We start from the raw sequence: 20,034 nt of genomic DNA on the forward strand, positions 1-20,034 counted from the left end.
GGAATATTAGGAGGTTCAAATATAATGCAACCTAAATACTTTGCAAACAGCAAACCACAATACACATGTTAGCTATTATGGTTAATAAAAGCTTGTTACTTCTCCAGATAATAAATGACACATAACATTTGCAGAGATTACTCTGGAGACCCCATGAATCATAACATGATCATCATACTCCCTAATAGTTCAAAGAAACTATGGCCATTTAAGCTCATGGGCAAGTAGCCATCTGAGATGAGGGTTGCATAGCAGAGGATAAATATCTAAAGATAGATTTTCCCACCTCATTCCCCCAGCCTGCCCTTCCCTAAGTAGCAGAGTGGAGGGAGGACAGCTGGTCTCCTTCCTCATCCTCTTACTGGAGTAGTCCCTGGCACACTTTCCCAGTGACATCATCAGCCAAACCACTGACGTCACAGATAAAGACAATGGGAGCGATAGAAGTGACCGAACCAGAAGACAAGGCAACCGCTGGTCACCCATCCTGAGGCTTTGCCTTGCTCTCTTTTGCCGTCCCCTGACTCCTTCCACAGTCCTCACATTTCTGCCAGCCTGAGCCATGGTGTCCTCAACCCTCCTTTGCTCATTTCTCATGCACAATCCACAGTAGTGCCATTCTGTCCAGAAGTCCAGCCTCAGAGGGGCTCTTTCACTGTCTGCATCTGTAATTCTAAGTATCTTTAATTCTGCGTCTGTTGACATTCTTACTTCAGTTAGATTGCAAGCCACCTCATTTTCCATGAAATCACTTCTGTACAGAGGATGACAATCCACCTACCCCCAACTAACCCATGTTATAGGCAAAACAGATCAGAATCCAAGTTTGTGTCTGACTGTGTACGAGGGTCTAGCTGGGTTCTGCCTGGAATCACCCGCATGACCTTGAAGACTCTATTACCAATCCAGTCCCTTATGACTATGCCTTTCCATCCTCTGGCCTGATTCCTTTTCCTGGCTGCCAGCCTCTCACGAACTCCCTTAGGTTATGCAAATGTCAGACTGCAATGAGCAAATTGACATGTTCTTCAAATACCAAGCACGGAAGGGAATCTCACTTGTTCACATCAGTACCATACAGGTCACAGTAGTCATTCTCTGTCAAAAGGTCAGAGTTGTGTAGATGTGTATATGGAACAGTTCTATAAGGCACATTTTTTTGAGGTAAAACGTCAACTGTGCCAGTGCAACTGACTGATAATGTGTGGGTGGAAAGAAGCTTCCTCCACTTTATAATGGGCATGCTCGTAAACAAAGCTTTACTCACACCTACGTGAGAAAAAAGCCAAAGCTGCCCTAAAAATCTTACTATTTTTGAGCAGTGTTATGTAGAATGACATAAATATCAGAACATCTTCTAAATCTTATTACACAATAATAATTGCTAACATCTTTAAGAATTTACTATCTGTCAGATACTCTGAAAGCACTTTGTAAGTATCATCCCCTTACATATAATAGACTTTACATAGATCAGGAGCAGGCAAGATGGCATAATGGTTGAGTCCATTAACTAGAGCGCGCTCTCTCTCTCTCTGTCTCTCTCTCTCTCTCTTATTAACTGTAAGCCCTTGGGGAGATTACTTAACCTCTCTAGCCTTGGTTTCTTTATGCATAAACTAAAGATGATCTATGATAAAAGGCTCATGGGGTTGTTGTGATGGGATAATAACTACATGTATTCAATGAGTTCTGTGTTCTAGGTATTGTTCTCTAAATGAGGGTTCCTCAACTTAAAAACAAATGAGTAAACTAAGCACGTTTAGAACTGTACCTGGCACTCAGAAAGTGTTCTGCTTTTTTATCAGAAAATGTACAGAACTCTCATTTGATGTGCTCTGTACGTCCTCCTGTATGTTTGGGTTTTCCACTGCCGTCCCACATACTGGAAAGAACTATATGGCCAGCACATTGCTATTCCCTCCTCACCCTATTTGGTTTGTCCTCCTGATAGACTACTGTGGATCCCCTTGGGCAATACCCCTCTCCTCCTTCCTGCTCTTTGTTGTCAAGACAACATTCCATCTCCTCCACTTCTCCCCCTCCCCCATTTCCCAATATTCCTCTCCAACCACAGTGACCATACAAGTTTGGAAGAAATTGAAAATAACTTCTTGGAAAACAGTAGAGGCCCTAATGCTGGAAGTAACATCTTCTATTATCTTCCAGTCTGTGAATGAACCAGGATATACCGTGAAGAGGAAAAAAAAAGCCACCTCAATGGGCAAAGGCAGGAGAATAATAATATACCCAAATCAGAAGTTCATTTACGAGACTACTTCTACAATGATAAAGGGAACTGTGTTCTGACCTTTCTCAATGAGTTCTTAGTATAGACTTTAAAATTCCGTGTGTGTTAGAAAGAAAAAAGACAACACTATATGTCCATATCAAAGCACATTAAGGTTTTAACAAAAGGGAAAAATTTATAAATATAAAGTTACATTTCTTTATAACCTCAGTTCTACCACATCTCCAAATAATACTGTGATGTGCCACATGCTTCAAGAACATAGATGATAGTAAGTGGCACTTGCTTCCAACAGGATGATTTACGAAAGTTGGTCTTGTTAGGAAAACTTGCATTATCTTAGATATGCTCTGTTTCCTTGGCCACAATAATCTTGCTGCAGTGATGCATGCAGTAATTGACGATTTTCAAGGAGGCTTAAAAAATAAGCCAGATGTTCTCTCCCTGACTTACTGTAAGACAGATAACCGGCAAAACACATCTCAAATTGACTCTTTTTCAACTTCTGCTTTCATGCCCTGAGCTTACAACCTCCTTCCCTCATCCTTGCTCTGAGCTGTACCATTAACTTCTTCACTTATTTCTGTCCATCCGGTATGGCTTCTCCCCAGTCGGTGGTGGTGGTCATGGTGGTGGTGACAGACGATATGATGATGATGATGGTGGTGGTGGTGACAGCGGTGGTGACGATGTGATAATGATGATGGTGCTGGCAGTGGTGATGATGATGATGGTGGTGAAGATGGTGTAACGATGGTGGTGGTGATGGTGGTGGTGACAGTGGTGGAGACAAATACGTGATGATGGTGGTGGTGATGATGATGGTGGTGATGGTAGTGGTGATGGCGATCTGGTCCTGAACACCTTCTGAGTTCTATTCTTGTTACGTCTTCATGACTCACTTACGTTTTCAGAAATTTCTGATTCTCACCTTTCCCTGATTTTTCCCAACTGTTCCCTCTCTATAGATCTTCCTTTCCCCAATCTCCCATTTAATGCTCACTATTTTTAAAGTTTATCCCAATGCTTCCTTCTGCACAAAACATTTTTCTCACCCCTCCTCTGTAACATCTGGTCTGTGTCTTATGATTCCTAATCATATTTCAAGGAAACTTTGAATCTAGGGACTCTGGACTGTCACTCTGTTTTCAATGTCGAGTACAGTGTCCGATTGTGAAATAATAGAAAATATATATTGGTCTCTGCCCCTGAGTCCTGGCATAGAGCTCTAACACCCTTGTCATTTCCTAAGTGATAAGAACATTAGGACCATGTTTTGTTCTAATATTTGATCTTGTCCCTGGCTCCTGACACAGAGCTCCTAAACACTTTGGGATTTTCTAAATGATAGGAGTGAGTGTCTTTGTTCTAATGAGATGACTATCAGTGGGCAACTGCATAGCTTTGGGATGGGGGCCAGTCACTAGAAAGATCAAGCCATGACTTGAAGCTTGGAACTTTCAACTCCATCCCCGTTCTCTAGGGGGAGTGATTAATAATGGATTGTCCCAAACTGATGAAACCTCCAGAAATACCAAAAGTATGGGGTTTGGATGTGTTGGTGAACACATCCATTGTGACAGGACAGGTGGTGCACCCCAACTCCACTGGGACAGAAATGCCTGCGCTCAGCACTCTTTTGGAACTCACCCTGTGTATCTCTTCATCTGGCTGTTCACTGTTATCCTTTCTCATAGTCTCTAGTGAGCAAGGCAAAAGAATATTTGGGACCAAGATTTCTCTGAACAATCTTGGACTTACAGTCATAGAATCAAACAATCTCCCTGTTAAGTATTTCCTTGAATGAAAGGGAAATTTCACTAAGAATATTCACCTTCTTATCCTATATCACCCTTATTCATCAGAAATGCTTGAAATGAATGCCCACATTCAATAAACGACCCGATTTGTTGTGCTTAATTCTAGAGCCACAGTGTTCAATAAGAAAGTGCTAGTCATAGATGGCCATTTAAACTTAAATTACTTGGCATTAAATAAAATCAGAAATACAGTTCCTCAGTCACACTAGTCATATTTTGAGAGCTCAACAGCTATAGGTGGTTAGTAGTTACCACACTGGACGGCACAGACATAGAATGTTTAGCACCATGGAAGGTTCTACTGAACAACACTGCTCTAGATCTCTGCCCTCTTCACTACACCTAAAGGTGAGTTTACCATCAAGACCAATTATCCTCTGCCCATCCTTATATGAGAAGAAATTTATTTTGAGTAAATTTCAAACAATAATACTTGGGAAGTATATCCTATCCAAAATATTTACCGTTTTTCTACCAAAGTCAAAGCATTCCATATTTTACCATTTGGCACATTCTTTCAGTGAAATTATAAAAATGAACCCTCCCTCTTCCACTTGATATGGGGGCTTTTTATTTGCAACACCAGTTGTGAAGACAAATGCACCTAAATGGATAAAGAGATCCACAGGTTTTTATTTTCTACTCTCTAACATTAGGATTTTAATGATCCTTTATGTTCCTATATTTATATTAATTCAGTTAGTCCATTGCAGCACCCTGGCATTCTGAATCTTTAGCCAAGACCCTTTTCTCTATATGATGCTGCCTAATCATGTTCTATTTATAGAGTAGAGAAGTGGAACAGTTAGATAAACATATAGCCATGTCTGTGACCTATTACGACTTTACAGCTATCAGAGCAGAAATATAAGCTGGTGTGTTTGTTACATTTTTCAGATTCTTTTTCTTCAGAATGGCTGCCCTTGTTTACACATAAACACCACGACAATGAAAAACCCCGTGTCTATATCTATCTATATCTATATCTATATCTATATCTATATCTATATCTATATCCATATCATCTATATCTGTATGTGTTTTACTATTTATTTTGTTAGGATATTTTCCTTATAGTAGAATTGTTGGGTCCAAGGGTATATAATTTTTAAAGCTTTTACTATGCATTGCTATGTTGACCCTACCCTGCTCCAAAAATATCAATTTATACTCTGAAAAACAATGGATGTGAGTTCCCATTTTCCACACTTTCCTTAACATCGGGTATTATTTCCCTCTCCTCCCCCTGCATCTCTCTTTTAAACATATTTGCTAAGGATTAAAATGATATTTGTTTAATTTGTAGGTATTTAAAAATAGTTAGTGAATACAACACCAAAGGCACAATCCATGGAAGAAATAATTGATAAGCTGGGCTTCATTAAAATTAAAGATTTTTGCTCTGTGAAAGACAATATCAAGAGAATGAGAAGACAAGCCACAGACTGAGATTATGTATTTGCAAAAGACACATCTGATAAAGGACTGTTATCAAAATATACAAAGAACTCTTAAACTCAACAACAACAAAAAAAGCAATTAAAATACAGACCAATGACCTAAACAAATACCTTACTAAAGAAGATATACAGATGGCAAAGAGGCATATGAAAAGATGTCCACATCATATGTTATTAAGGAAAGGCAAATTAAAACAACGAGATACCATTAGGCAACTCTGCTCAAAATCCAGAACAGCAACAACACCAAATGCTAATGAGATGTGGACTAACAGGAACTCGCATTCATTATTGGTGGGAATTCAAAATGATACCACTACTTAGGAAGACAGTGTGGAAGTTTCATACAAAACTGAACATACTCTGACCATATGATCCAGTCATCCTACTCCATGTTATTTCCTAAAGGAGTTGAAAACTTATGTCGACACAAAACCCTGCACATGGATGTTTTAGCTTTATTCATAACTGCTCAAACTTGGAAACAACCGAGATATCCTTCAGTAGGTGAGTGAATAAATAAACTGTGATACATCCAGACAATGTAGTATTATTCAGAGCTAAAGAGAAATGAGTTATCAAGATACGAAAAGACATGAAGGAACCTTAAATGCATATTACTAAGTAGAAGAAGCCAATGTGAGAAGGCTATATAACGTATTATTCCAACTATATGATATTCTGGAAAAGGCAAAGCCAGAGAGACGATAAGAAAAATCAGTGATTTCCAGGAAAGAGGGTGGAGGAGAAGGGAGAGATAAAAGGGCAGAGCACGGAGGATTTTTAGGACAGTGAAAACACCCTGTGTAATATTATAATAATGGACAGATACCATTATACATCTGTCCAAACCCATAGAATGGACAATGCCAAGAGGGAACCATAAGGTAAACTCTGATCTTTGGGTGATTATGATGTATCAGTTTAGGTTCATCCTTGGTAAAAAAAAAAATGGACAATTCTAGGGAGTCATCTTGATAATAGTGGAAGCTATGCAGGTGTGTAATAACTTCATATAACCATTACTTTGTGGTTTCTGCCACTGAAAGCATACCTTTCTATCTCAAGTTTTGTATTTTCTTCTACTACTTTGGTGGAGCCACATTATATATTGGAATTGTCAATCCATATGGTATTTTCTTTCATGTGAGGGTAGGTAGAGGCAAGTGATATTTCTGGGTATAATATTCCCCAAACAAACACAAATTAATAGGTTTGAGACATAAAATACTGTTATTTATTTAAAAAATAATTTAAAATTTAAAAAGATGATTAAAAAATTGAAATGGTGTCAATAGTGAATATTTCATAATATACATACCAGGTAGAGGGAAATTCTTATAATAATATCACTCTAAAATGGATCAGGCTAATGTTATCATGAAAGTGGAACCAGTTGATTGTTTCTTTTTGTATATTAAAAATGTAACAAATTGTTCATTCCTAGCAATGAGTTTACTTTTTTCCTATCAGATATTGGACTACATATTGCACAATTATTGATAAGTTTAATCATTATTAATGAAAGTTTCCAATGCTTATTGAACAAAGTCAACATCCTTTATAATAAGTTCTGATAACATAACAGAAACACCTGTTGTTAGTGAGTTCTAAATGTTATTAATGGAATTAATTAAATTTGAAAGTAAATATCTGAAAATCATATCACCCATTAGAAATTTCTACTTTCTTTTTAAAAACATTGGCCTTTTACTACATACAGAGCTTAGAGCTTTCTAATAAAGTCTATCTTATTCTCCGAATTAATCATTATTGCCATTGTCATCATCATGATCGTGATCACGGTGCCATTACTTTTCTTTCATTTGAAACATTTAAGAATATTTTTAAAAAGTCCAATTCTTTTCATACAAAAAAATTACATAGTTGTCAATAATAAAACCTACTTTAATGAAGTCATAGGTTTAAAAATAACAATTCCTAAAAATGGAATATCTAGCTGATAGAGTCATCAATCTTTAGAAATTTTGTCTTGGGGTTCAACAGTTATCATTAATTTTATTGAAAAAGCTATAAGAGTCAATATGATTCTTCTTCATCATGGCTCTGTTGAACATTTATCTCCTTAATAGAGGTAAACGCAGATAATTAGCTATTTGAGAGGCTAGGGAGCTCTAGAAATTAAAGCTAAAATGTTAAGAAACACTGCCGATCATTCAAAATGAAAAATAAAGCCTGATTTAAAGAAAGGTTGACAAAAATATGATTCGATTAAAACACTTTGGCAACATTTCTAATTTAAAACAGGCACATCAAAAATCATTTTGTACCTTAAGAATGTAAATATCAAAACAACTAGAAAAGAAACTTCCATATAGCCATTATGGACAACAGGTTTCTCAAAAAACTAAAAATAGAACTACCAGAGATCCAACAATCTCTTTTCTGAGTATATCCACAAAGGAAATTAAATCAGCACATGGAAGAGATATCTGTGCTCCCATGTTCACCGCAGCATTATTCAGAATACCCAAGATACAAAATGACCTAAGTGTCCATCAACGTATGAATGGATAAAGACTTTGTGATATATACATACAATGGAATATTTACAAAGAAGATCCTGCCATTTGCAACAACATGAATGAACCTAGAAGACACTCTACTAAGTGAAGTAAGCCAGACACAGAAAGAAAAATACTGCATGTTCTCACTCACATCAGATGGGGAGGTGGGGGAAATGAGATGTTGGTCAGCGTGTACGAAGTTGCAGTTATGTAGGAAGAACAAGTCTAGAGATCTAATGTACAGCATAATGACCATAGGTAATAATACTGTATATTGCATACTGGAAGTTTGCAAATTCCATGCACTCTTACCACACACCAAAAAGTAGCAAGTATGTGAGGAAACATATGTTAATTAGCTTGACTGCAGTAATTATTTCACTATCATAGTGAAATGTGTGAATCAAATCATGTTGTATACCTTAAATACATACAGTTATTATAAAAAATAAAATTGAATAGGAGCTTCTGTCTTATAGACATCTCAGGTATGATGACCTGAGAAATGGACACGTACATATGGCCTGGTGTCAGGTGTATAAAAATCATAGAAATTTGGATATATATTGTTTTTTATATACATCTAGCTCTAATGGCTAAGCTGGCTGATATCTTAGCCCAAAGACTGAGACTATAGAAACTATAGGAACTGAAACAAGAGGAATTTGTTTTCATTCCAATTACAGAATGGACTGAAGCCTGATCAAGTACTTCGAACACGGAATAGTGGAATGCTCGTACTTTTCAGTAATTTCACTTCATCCACACTACTCCATCTCTCTTCTTTATATATAGATATTTAACCCGTTACAGTACTGCTGGGAAAGAAGAAAGCTTGGTTAAGAGATCATTTACACTTTTATCTTTGCCTTTCATCTCTCTTTCTTGTGTCCTCTCCTTCTGTCTCTGACTCTCCCTCCCTTCCTTTGGCCTCCTTCCCTTCCTTATTTTTCCTTTAATAAAAACAGACCACTTTCTACCTCAGGTATTGTCAATATTGAGAATTTCACACTTTAAAATATCTTCCCAGGTACCATCTTTCACTGCTTCTTGGGAACTTCCTGTTCTTAGCTAATAACAACTTATGCTCGTGAGCATATTTTATGTTCCAGAGTTGATGCTCATAGCTTGTTCCATGTTCAAAACAACAAAGGGTAAAAGGAAAGAATGATTTCAGATACACGCATGGGCATTTTACACCTGTTCAGTGTTGTTACAATACTTTTGATATTTGCTATCATGGAAACAGTGCCCTTTATTTGAAGCTATGGCAAAAAAAATATTTTGAAAAAATGATTATAATTCCTTGCTCAAAGTTAGAAGATGACCCAGATGTATGAAAATTAGAGAGACTAAGGAAATAGCAATGAAAATCACAGAGCATAAATGGATATAACAAAAGCTGTTTCCCTTTTTGAAGAAAGAGAGGTATATGATCAAACTTGGGATCATTTCTTGGCTTTTATCCAAGTCAGTGCCAATTAGTGGCAAATAATCGACTTTAGCTAGGAAAGTATTTTTTGAAAGACTTTCGTGTATGAAAACACTCCAGGTGGAGAGTGAATCCGCTTGAGTAACAGCGGGGCTCTGCTCCTGTTTTAGTTCGGCTTTGTCTCTAACGCTGCCGGGACAAGTTTCTCCCAAGCCGAGAGAAGTTGGCTAAGTTAGCCCTTGACTAAAAAATTAAAGTCAATCCTAACATCTGATGAGAAAGACCAACAACAGACATCAATAGAAACCGCGACGAAGGAAGCAACAGAAGTTATTAGCAAAGAAATTTTCTCCTTTAACTTGCCCTGCGCATATCAAAGGCACCTCTTTTGAAACAAGCTGCTAGGGCGATGTGTAAACAACGCAGGGAGAGGCTTCTGTGCTCTGAGAATGGAAGGTTCCCCACGCACCGCATTGTTTACATTCGGCTCTCTCCAGCCTCTAAGCAAGAGTTCCTTTTATACTGACCCGTATTGTATCTACTTCTATTTTCAAATCCTCTGAAGCATATAGACCACAATGCCTGAAAGAACATAATACGAAACGGAAATAAAATATGTTGTAAAAATTGTAGATAAAACCGAACTACTCATGTTAGATGGGGCTGGCAGGAATAGGATGAAAGAGGAATAAATGCCCAAATACAACAAAAACACTATGTAACACGCGGGAGAATTTTGCCCTACTGTTAATTTAGTATAAGAGACAAGCAGCTTAGGACCGACACCACGAACAAGGTGTCCTCTAGGAAAAGCGGACCATTTTTAAAGTTCAAAACAAGGAAACATTTTGCCCTGTTTTACATTGACCTGAAGACAGGGATTATTGCATTCTTATTACTTCTTTCCAGTTTTCTTACTTCTACTTGCACACACAGCCTCACACACATACTACCAAAGTGCCAGAAAAAAGTCACAGTGTTTTAGACTTTCAAATTAATAAAGGGTGAAAACGGGGGTGGGGGCGAGGGAGCTGGAAGCAGGGGAAGGGAGAAATTTGTCCTGTGCCCACGGAGGGCTGGGGGTGGGGGCGACAGTGAAATTCCACCCAGCAAGTCCTGCTCCTGCAACAGAAGAAGAGTTCAGTTTCATAGATTGAGTTGTACCTTACCTGGTTTTGCAGTTAAAGACACCAACATGCCCCTAATTCTTCCTCTAAGGTACTACATATGCTGAAAGCTATAGTATTTGACCTTACACATTTCCACAGAAGAAACTCCAAAGCAACCTTTAACTTCAATAAAACGCTGTGTTCATTCTTCCCCTTGTGCTCAACGCACAGCAATCTAATACACCTCATCATGTGGTCCGTTACCATGGTAGCAATGAATCCAGCTGCTGAAATACAAAAGACTGACAAAAAGTTGCCTTTTTCCCCTCCACCCACCCTGACAAAGTCAGATTTTTTTTTTCTGTATGACAAGTCTAATTTGAATATGTTTCTGTTGCTGACTCAACCTCGTGAGCAAGGAAAAAAAAAAAAAAAGAAACGAATAGCAGAGGTATAAGAATAAAAGGGCCCCCACAGCCCTGAAACAAATGAAATAACTATATGCATTTTTTTAAGTTGCCACTAATCCCTCAAAATACTGATCATTATCTACTACTTCTTCCAACCAAGTATTTTTAAACGCCAGTTACTAACTCAAAAGAAAAAAAAAGGAGCAATAGTCTCATAGCTCCTTTAAATATAGATATAAAAGTTAAGTAATTCAATAAACACAGATGTTGAAAACACTGCATCAGTATAGGAAGGGCTAGTCTCAAAGGATTTTCCTAGAGCAAACTTCTAATCACAGTTCAGAGGTGGGAGGCAAAATTCTTCAACTTCTTTTCATCAAACCCTGTGGTTAGCCATTATTTAAACAGATTAAGTCCCAGTTCTGTTTTATTTATTTATTTAAGTTTATTTACTTATTTATTTATTTTGAGAGAGAGAGACAGCACAAGTGGGGGAGGGGCAGAGAGAGGAGAGTGAGAGAATCCCAAGCAACTGTCAGTGCAGAGCCCGATGAGGGGTGGCGGTGGGGGGGGGGGGGGCTTGAGCCCATGAACTGTGAGATCATGACCTGAGCCAAAATAAAAAGTTGGATGCTTACCATACTGAGCCACCCAGGCGCCCCTCCTATTTTAAGTGATCACAGATTTGGATCTGTGGTGACGCAGCCTGATAGAATCAACCAAAGCATACTTGGGGGTTCCATATTAAGAGAAGTTTGGAGCTGGGACAGTTGCAACTCTGAAGAATCCTGGGACCCCCAAGCCCATGGCTATGCAATTAATATTTAAGGAACCACCTTCAGTTTATTCGCATGTGCTTTAAGGACGCCTGATGGGAGGCTAGGGTGACAGGCTTCACCTGGCCACAGCTGTGGTCCCTCCCTCCCACCATGGACATCCTTCACAGCTGGTGCTCTCTCCACCATCAGGCGAGCAGCTATTCTGTCCCTCGGGTCATGCATGGCCAATCCCCTGCTTCCACAGCTTTGCTTACTTTCCAGATTTAGCTCAAATTCCATAATAATTTGTTTACATATCTATTCTCTCTCTTTAGACATGGACTCTCCTAAGAAGGGGAATGTTGCCCTATTTATCTTTTCATACCATGGAACCAGCAAAGGTTTGGCATAATGTCGGGCTCGGTGGCTATTTCTTGAATGAATAAAGCAGGGAATGAATGCTTTATGTCAGCACAGTGGAGGAAACCTCAACTCCTCCAGGACTGTGTTCACAGCATTCTCTGCTGTGGTTAAGCCCCTGAGGGGGGGTTCGCTCAGGCTTTTCCTTACTATCCCACTCTGCACAGGGAGGGAGGCAAGAGTAGCAACCACCGAGTTACTCAGATGTGGTTTTAAAATCGGTTCTTACCCAGACTGGCTTTGTGATCTTGGATAGATTATTTAACCTCTCTAAACCTTGGTTACTCTTATGTAAAATTTCTACTTTCAAAAGTTATGAAAAAGGATTAAATGAGATGGTCCAAGAAAATTACCAAGCACTGAGCTTGAAACACAGTTAGGTGCTCAATACATTATCGCTAGAGTTATTTAGCAAAAATGTTTATGAGTTTTGAACAAAAGGGACAAGAAAGCTCATTCACACCTGACTTTCCCTTGATGATAAAACTGTCATTTTCAACCAGATACACATTGTCAATGATACGCTTTATAATATGAGTAGTGACACAGCATAATACAGAGACCATTTCAGGTAACTAGCCAGGATTGCCTGCTCCCACTTACAAACTATCTAGAGGAGATGATGACCAGTCAAAAGGTTTTACATATTCCCAATGTGAAGTAACGGTGGAAAGAGTATTAAAGTTGGTAGTTGATTAAAAAAAAAAAAAACTTTTTAAAACTTTTTAATTTTTTTAGATTTTATTTATTTTTTTTTTTAGTGTTTTTATTTATTTTTGAGACAGAGAGAGACAGAGCATGAGCAGGGGAGGGGCAGAGAGAGAGAGGGAGACACAGAATCCAAGGCAGGCTCCAGGCTCTGAGCTGTCAGCACAGAGTCCAACACAGGGCTCGAACTCACAGACCGTGAGATCATGACCTGAGCCGAAGTCGGACGCTTAACCGACTGAGCCACCCAGGCGCCCCTAAAACTTTTTAAAAAGAATTGTCATCAGAAAGAGCCTCAGAATAGAAATTATATACAGAGACCACGTTTTTAACAAATGTACCAATGTTAGCTTAACAGCCTTTAAAAGGTCACCTTGATCAGTAACAAGGGCTGTAAACTGCTCGCCACTACAGACTTTTAGTTGCTTTTCTCCACAGTCATCTAACTCAGGAAATTGCCAGGCACCAAAGCCAATTGCATAGGAAAAGTAGCATTAAAATCCCTTTGAAGCCTTCTAGTGCAAAGAAGCCACCAGGGGTTAAAAAAAAAAAAAGAAAACGACAACAAGAAAAACAAAACCTGTGGCAGAGAAAAAACTTTCATGGCAGGAAGTTGCTATAAAGAATAAAATGCATGCTGCACATCACAAGATTTCTCTATCATTAAAAGAAAGACCTACAGCAAATCAGCAGAGATTATTAAAACAGCTCCAGCACTGCTGCAACTCTGAAAAATCCTTCAGGGTGGTGACTCGTCATGACACAGTCCTACAAAGCGTGGAAGTGAGGCAGAATAGACGAAAAGGCAAGAAGCATATCCACTGGAAAGTCAGAGCCCCTTAATCCTTGTCAGGGCAGCTGATGAAGGAAAGACTCAGAACCGCAATCTGAATAATTCATAATTATTCTCATGCGTGGCTGGCTCAATAGAAACGCGTTCACTGCTTGTACTCATTTCTTGGTGAGTCTTTACCTTGTGTCTTTTTCCCTCCTACAGATTGCTTATGCATCCCACCATTCTTCATTTTGTCAACTGAAGAGCGTATCATTTATCTAGTCAATGTAGACCCCTCCTAGGGATTAACTATGATGAGCACACATCCTTTGTCAGATGTCAAGCAACTTGTTTGATTCTCTCTCTTAAGCATTCAGGAAATATGATGCCAATATATTTGGTTTCACAAAGTTTGAAATCCCCTTTTGCCAATGTTAAGATTAACCTCTTGTTCAGTGTGAACAAAATTTGTAACATAATGTGCTGGGATGACCCACCTAATTTCATATGAAGAATCTTAACAGCTGGGGGAAACAGTTTCGAGACATAATGCTTCAGAATTATAAGAAAGATGAGCCAAGCCTTGGATGCACAGGCCTGGGAGAGAGCTTAAAGGGTTGTTTGCCTCACTGCTGTCTCTTCAGACATGAGGGCACTTAATTTCCCACAAACTTGAGGTAGCAACATGGGCTCAGAGGTCACATGCTTGAATTCAACAGGATGGCTACCAAAAAAAAAAAAAAAGAACCCCCCCCCCAAAAAAAAAAACCCAAAAAACAACTGGCTGCTAATGTCAATGAAATCAAAACAAGACAAAACAATTTGAACCCCTGCAAAGTCCATTTTTTCAGGTCACATTTTCAAATTGTTATTTAGTTTAGAATACCACAAAGAGCTTTATTGTTAGGGCGCTGGTTTAAATCAAATAAGAAAACTCGTTCACAGCAACAACAAAAAAGATTGCGATCTATTGAACAATTTTTGCAGGCACATAGTTTCTCCAGCTGCTTTGAGCAGCTGACCTAAAAAATATTAATCGGATTAGTATCTATTCTACTCATGAAAATTTCTTATGAAAGAACAAGGCTATTGCGAGGCATCTCAGTTTATATAACTCAATATCAAGATATTCTATTTTACCCTGAAGATGTTTTCAAAACATGCACTCCTCTTTTGAATTGTATTAACGGTGCTATAAATAAGTATCTGGTTTTAAATAGCACTGTGAAATTGATGGCTACAGATCCCACAGATAACTAATTGTGAACCCTGAATCATTTTGCCCTATTCACATATGGAAATTTATTCCCAAATTTCTGTTTTTGTATTTTTAATCTTTTCAAAATTCAAGAATATATCTGGATTCTTCCTTAGTGAAAAACATACTTGGTTTTTAAACCTAAGAATAAAATAATAAATAATAAAACCTGACATGACGTGCCCATTTTCTCACTGAAAGGTAATATTACAAGTCCAATGTAGAGAAGTTGAGGAATATAGATTTATGAAATAACATCAAAAGCACATATAATTTATTTATCCGAGGTAACTGATATTGACATTTTGATGTATTTCTTAATTTTTATATACTAACAATCTTGGATGATTTTGACTATAGCTTTCTTTCACCTAAAGAAAGACATGTAAAATAAACATACTGTGCTATTATACATTATTTGAAAATATTTTTTAATAGTTGCATAAAATTCTACTATTTGGATGTGTCAGAATTCACTTAGCCATCCCTCATTGTGAAATAAATATTTAGTCTTTTCCCGGTCTCTTTTTATAAGTGATACATCTTTGTATGTACGTTTTTGATTATACCTTGGGTTATTTCCTTAGAACAGATTCCTGTGTGGGAGTGGGAATTATTGAGTTTAAATTAGAAAATCTAAGCATAGAATGTTAGAATTAGAGGACTCATACCTATAATTCAGTGTAATACTGACTTTATTGATGAGGAAACAGGTGAAATAACGGTCTCAAAGTCCTGCCATGTGTTCACCGTGCTTTTCTTTTAAGATTAAAAAAATGTTTATTTATTATATATTTTTGACAAAGAGAGAGCACGAGCAGGGGAGGGGCAGAGAGGGGCGGGGGGGAGACACAGAATCCAAAGCAGGCTCCAGGCTCTGCACTGTCAGCCCAGAGCTCAATGTGAGCTCGAACTCATGAACCACAAGATCATGACCTAAGCTAAAGTTGGAGGCTCAACCGACTGAGCCACCCAGGTGCCCTGACTTTGCTGTTTGTAATATTACCCTGCTGACTCTAAATTCATGTCTGAGGGGCCCCTTCCCAGTTCCAGTTTGGCATCCTCTGTGAAACTCCACAAATGTGCTCCAGGGTCCAAGGCAGGACCAGGAGTTACTTGGAGGCAGGTAACACAGTTTTGTTGCTGTTGCCGTTGTTGTTGTTTGGTCAGAGGCAATCAGCGTGGCAACATCTCTACAGCCCCCTTCCACTGACAGCAAAACAGAGTGGATACTGAGAAGAAGCAAATATTCTCTCAGGTCAAAATCTGTCCTGAGGAGAACAAAATGGAAAAAGGTTCCAAGAGAGTTGTGAGGTCAGGATGCTCTGAGTTTGAGTTGATATAAAATCAGGCAGAGGTCTTTGATAGACTCCGAGTTCTTTTCTGTCCTTGTATCCGGTTGGGAAACCAGATCTGTGGGGTTTGAGTGGCAGACTGTCAGGGAACTTGTAGGAGCAGGGGACTAAGTACTTGTCTGGTCACCCTCTGTGACAATCCCATATCCTGTAAAGCCAGGCGTGTTTGCAGAGCCACGATGACGTCTTCGTTTGACAGAATATATTCTTTCTCAGTTCGAGGGAAAAGAGGAGGACATTTCTGAAAATCAGGTCTACTCATGAAGTCAAAGAAACAGGCATATTCCCGAGAAGTCACTCTTGAAAGAATTCATTTTCCTAATCTGAATACACAGTTACACAAAATTATTACTTCTTGGTCTCTTCCGCCTGACTTATTCTAAAATAAGATGACTTATTCTAATTCAATAAATTTTAATTAAGTGTCTTCTAAAAGCCCATATTGTATAGATGTAGGCGGGAGAAATATAAATAGCCTACAGCCTAGAAGGGGAGATAAGAATATGGATAAAGAAAATATAGCCGTAGATACAATATATGAAAAAAATATAATTAACTGACTTGAGAGTAGAGAGATAATTTAATTAGGTCCGTTTAGGCAGAACATTTAGGGGGGGAAATCATCCATTCAGTGTGCCCCAAGCTTGGAAAGTGGTTGCTGTTGGGATATTAGGTGTATTTTCCCAGATGCTTTTGCTTTGTGCTTGGGTACTAGGGCTACATCTGCGCGGTATACACGCTAAAAGCTCCATGGACGGATGCCTGATGTACCTAAGAGCATATTCAGTGACCAAGATTAGATATAGGAGTGATAAGTTACTGAGTTTCTCCCTTCCTTTGTTACGTGCTCCTCAGAAAGGATAAGTAATTAGTTGGTGGCAAGGTGAGGGGTGCGGGGGTGGGGGTAGTAGCTGTCTCTACAGTCGTATGTGTGTATAAATCGTAGGTAATGAGATGGAGAGACTGGGAAGCAAATGCCATGCCATGCACCTTGTGGGCACTCAATCAAAGTTCATTATCGATGCCAACTTTGATGAAAATAAAGGGTATTATAACATGAAGCAAGTTAGGAGAATAATTAAAGGCAAGACTATAGGAGAAGAAATTATTAAGGAAAAACAGATTAAACAGTTGGAAAAGGATACAAGGTGACTTAGGGGGAAAGATAAAAGTATATGTGGTTAAAGAGAACATATAGCACAATTATCCAGGGGGTAAGAGAAAAAGAATACTGACGAGGAGCGCCTGAGCGGCTCGGTCCATTAAGTGTCTTGACTCTTGATTTCTGCTCACGTCATCATCTCACGGTTCCTGAGATCAAGCCCCATATTCGGCTCTGAGCTGACAGCATGGAGGCTGCTTGGGACTCTGTCTCTCTCCCTCTCTTTCTGCCCCTCCCCTGCTCGTGGGCTCTCTCTCAAAATAAATAGTTTTTTTTTTTTTTATAAAAGAATACTGAAGAAATACACAATTGAGAAAGTTGTCTGAATAACTGAAGACAAGTTGACAAAGCAGTGTCTGAAATGTCATTGTATATACCTACATGAATTTCATGATCGGAATGAATGATAAAGTTTCATTTGATAGCTAAGCACGCCTTATATAAATTGACCCACACTATAAAGATATTGGGCGCTTTGGACCCTCCTGGGTGTCTGTGGTGGTAAACACTCCATCAGTAGAGATCACCTAACATCTCCGAGGTTCTGGTACGTGACACCAGGGAGTTCACTGGAGTCAACCCGGGAGGCATTATCCTTCTCCATACTTCACACTGGTTAATTCTCCATCAGGCCACTGCATTCTGTTTAGAGCCTCTCAGTGACATGTGAAATGGAGAAACTGGAGAAACCATCATACAACGGGGGGGGGGGGGGGGGGGGATGAGCAGGAAGGGAAGTCGCATAAAAGCCGGCCAGGGAGGCACTTACGCATGTGAAAGGCTATCTGCGCATAAGTAATGGTGAGCAGGGGGTCTTCATTTGTTTACGGAAGGCAACACGCTATGTGTTCGCCAGGTGAGACATCAGAAAGGACCCCTGACATAATAACAAAACCAGGGCGTGTAAGTAACACAAGGCCGAGAGGCCTCAGCTCCTACTTTGTTCATCACAGATGAATCGCCACTCACATTCATTATACAGGTAACGACACTTGACCTCCCAGTGGAGACACAATTCTGTGTTCATATGTTCCTATACACACACATTGAGAAGACAGAAACCTTCAGTCATACATCCAATTCTGTGGCTTGGATTGCCCACCCATACGATCACACTTGTGGCACTTAATATGCAAAGTGTAAGAACAACTCTATTTGTTTCATCTATTCAGGCTCTATGATATCTTTGATAAACATTGTAGGCCGATTAAAAAAATGAGAGTAATCAAAAATATTTTCTAATCACTTATAACTCCACTGGCCACAAGTAATAGTTTTGAATTGATCTATTCATATCTGTTTCTAAGTACCTATGTAGTTTCATTTTAATTTTTTTTTCAACGTTTTTATTTATTTTTGGGACAGAGACAGAGCATGAACGGGGGAGGGGCAGAGAGAGAGGGAGACACAGAATCGGAAACAGGCTCCAGGCTCCGAGCCATCAGCCCAGACCGTGAGATCGTGACCTGGTTGAAGTCGGACGCTTAACCGACTGCGCCACCCAGGCGCCCCTGTAGCTTCATTTTAAAATGGATTGCCGGATGGGTGAAATGGGTGGTGGGGATTAAAGAGGACACTTATCACGGTGAGCACGGAGCCATGTATAGAATTATTGAATCGCTACATTGTACACCTGACTCTAATGTAATGCTGTATGTGAACTAGACTGGAATTAAAATAAAAAACTTAAAAATTAAAAATACACAGAAACACACTTTGAGAATGGTAAAAAACAAAAATGCAAAACAAGAGAGAATAAAACGGATTGCTACCTTTTTTCTTTTTTTCTGTTTTTTGAGAGAGAGAGCATATGAGCGGGGGAGAAGGGCAGAGGAAGAGAGAGAAAGAAATCTCAAGCAGGCTCCACGCTCAGCAAGGAGCCCAGTGCGAGGCTCAGTCCCACAACCCCGGGACAATGACCTGAGCTGAAACAAAGAGTGGGACAGTTGAGCCACCCAGGAACCCCTAGATTGTTAGTTTTAAAACTGCAACATTTTCCATATTCTAAAGGAGGCTACAGGCCTCATGACTACCTTTGAGGAAGAATGCTCTTTTTTTTTTTTTTTGGAATAAACTTTAAAGGGCTTATCATTTATATATAAACTAGTCTACAAGGGAGGGATGAAGGAAGAGAAATTAGGTCATCCTGTGAGACAGAGGAAAATGCTCCCTTCAGTATGAGTTGTATAGCTGAAAGACTGTGAGTTGTTAACCGGAATAAGAAGGGTTTGGGGACTAGATCCAGGGAGGATGGGCGTTGAAGTTCTGGACACGGGGAGCAAGGTCCAGGTCAGAGGGAATTCCTACGTGTAGGGGAACCAGGTTCTAAAACATGGTGGCCCAGGAGGAAACAGCCAATATGGGATCCCTTTTGAACGGTATGACTATGGTCTAAGGAATAATGATGCTGATGACTAATTTTAAATATTCTGAGTTATAATAGCTCTGTTATCATCAAGATTTTAGGAAAGCCTTGAGAATTGCCCTTAGCTTCACAGTGAGTAATTAAGTCTGTGTCCGTGCTTGGAATGGGGTCTAAAGAAAGAATAGGCTCCCTGAGAAAGTGGTATTTGAGATGACACCTGCGA

General features: G+C 39.1%; 1 protein-coding gene across 1 annotated transcript in view; it reads right to left on the minus strand.

Moving 5' to 3' along the window:
* Window positions 1-10,743, minus strand: part of DTNA (dystrobrevin alpha) — a 161,380-nt gene extending 150,637 nt beyond the window's left edge. The window contains exon 1 of the mRNA XM_047087002.1: window positions 10,661-10,743. The gene's annotated coding sequence lies outside the window, so the exon portion shown is untranslated. The remainder of the gene's footprint in view (window positions 1-10,660) is intronic.
* Between the last annotated feature and the right edge of the window lie 9,291 nt (window positions 10,744-20,034).

Source organism: Lynx rufus, unplaced genomic scaffold (assembly GCF_022079265.1).
Source record: "Lynx rufus isolate CCGP_SWC_20201006 ecotype Redwood Valley unplaced genomic scaffold, mLynRuf1.p SCAF_22, whole genome shotgun sequence".
Classification (NCBI taxonomy): domain Eukaryota; kingdom Metazoa; phylum Chordata; class Mammalia; order Carnivora; family Felidae; genus Lynx; species Lynx rufus.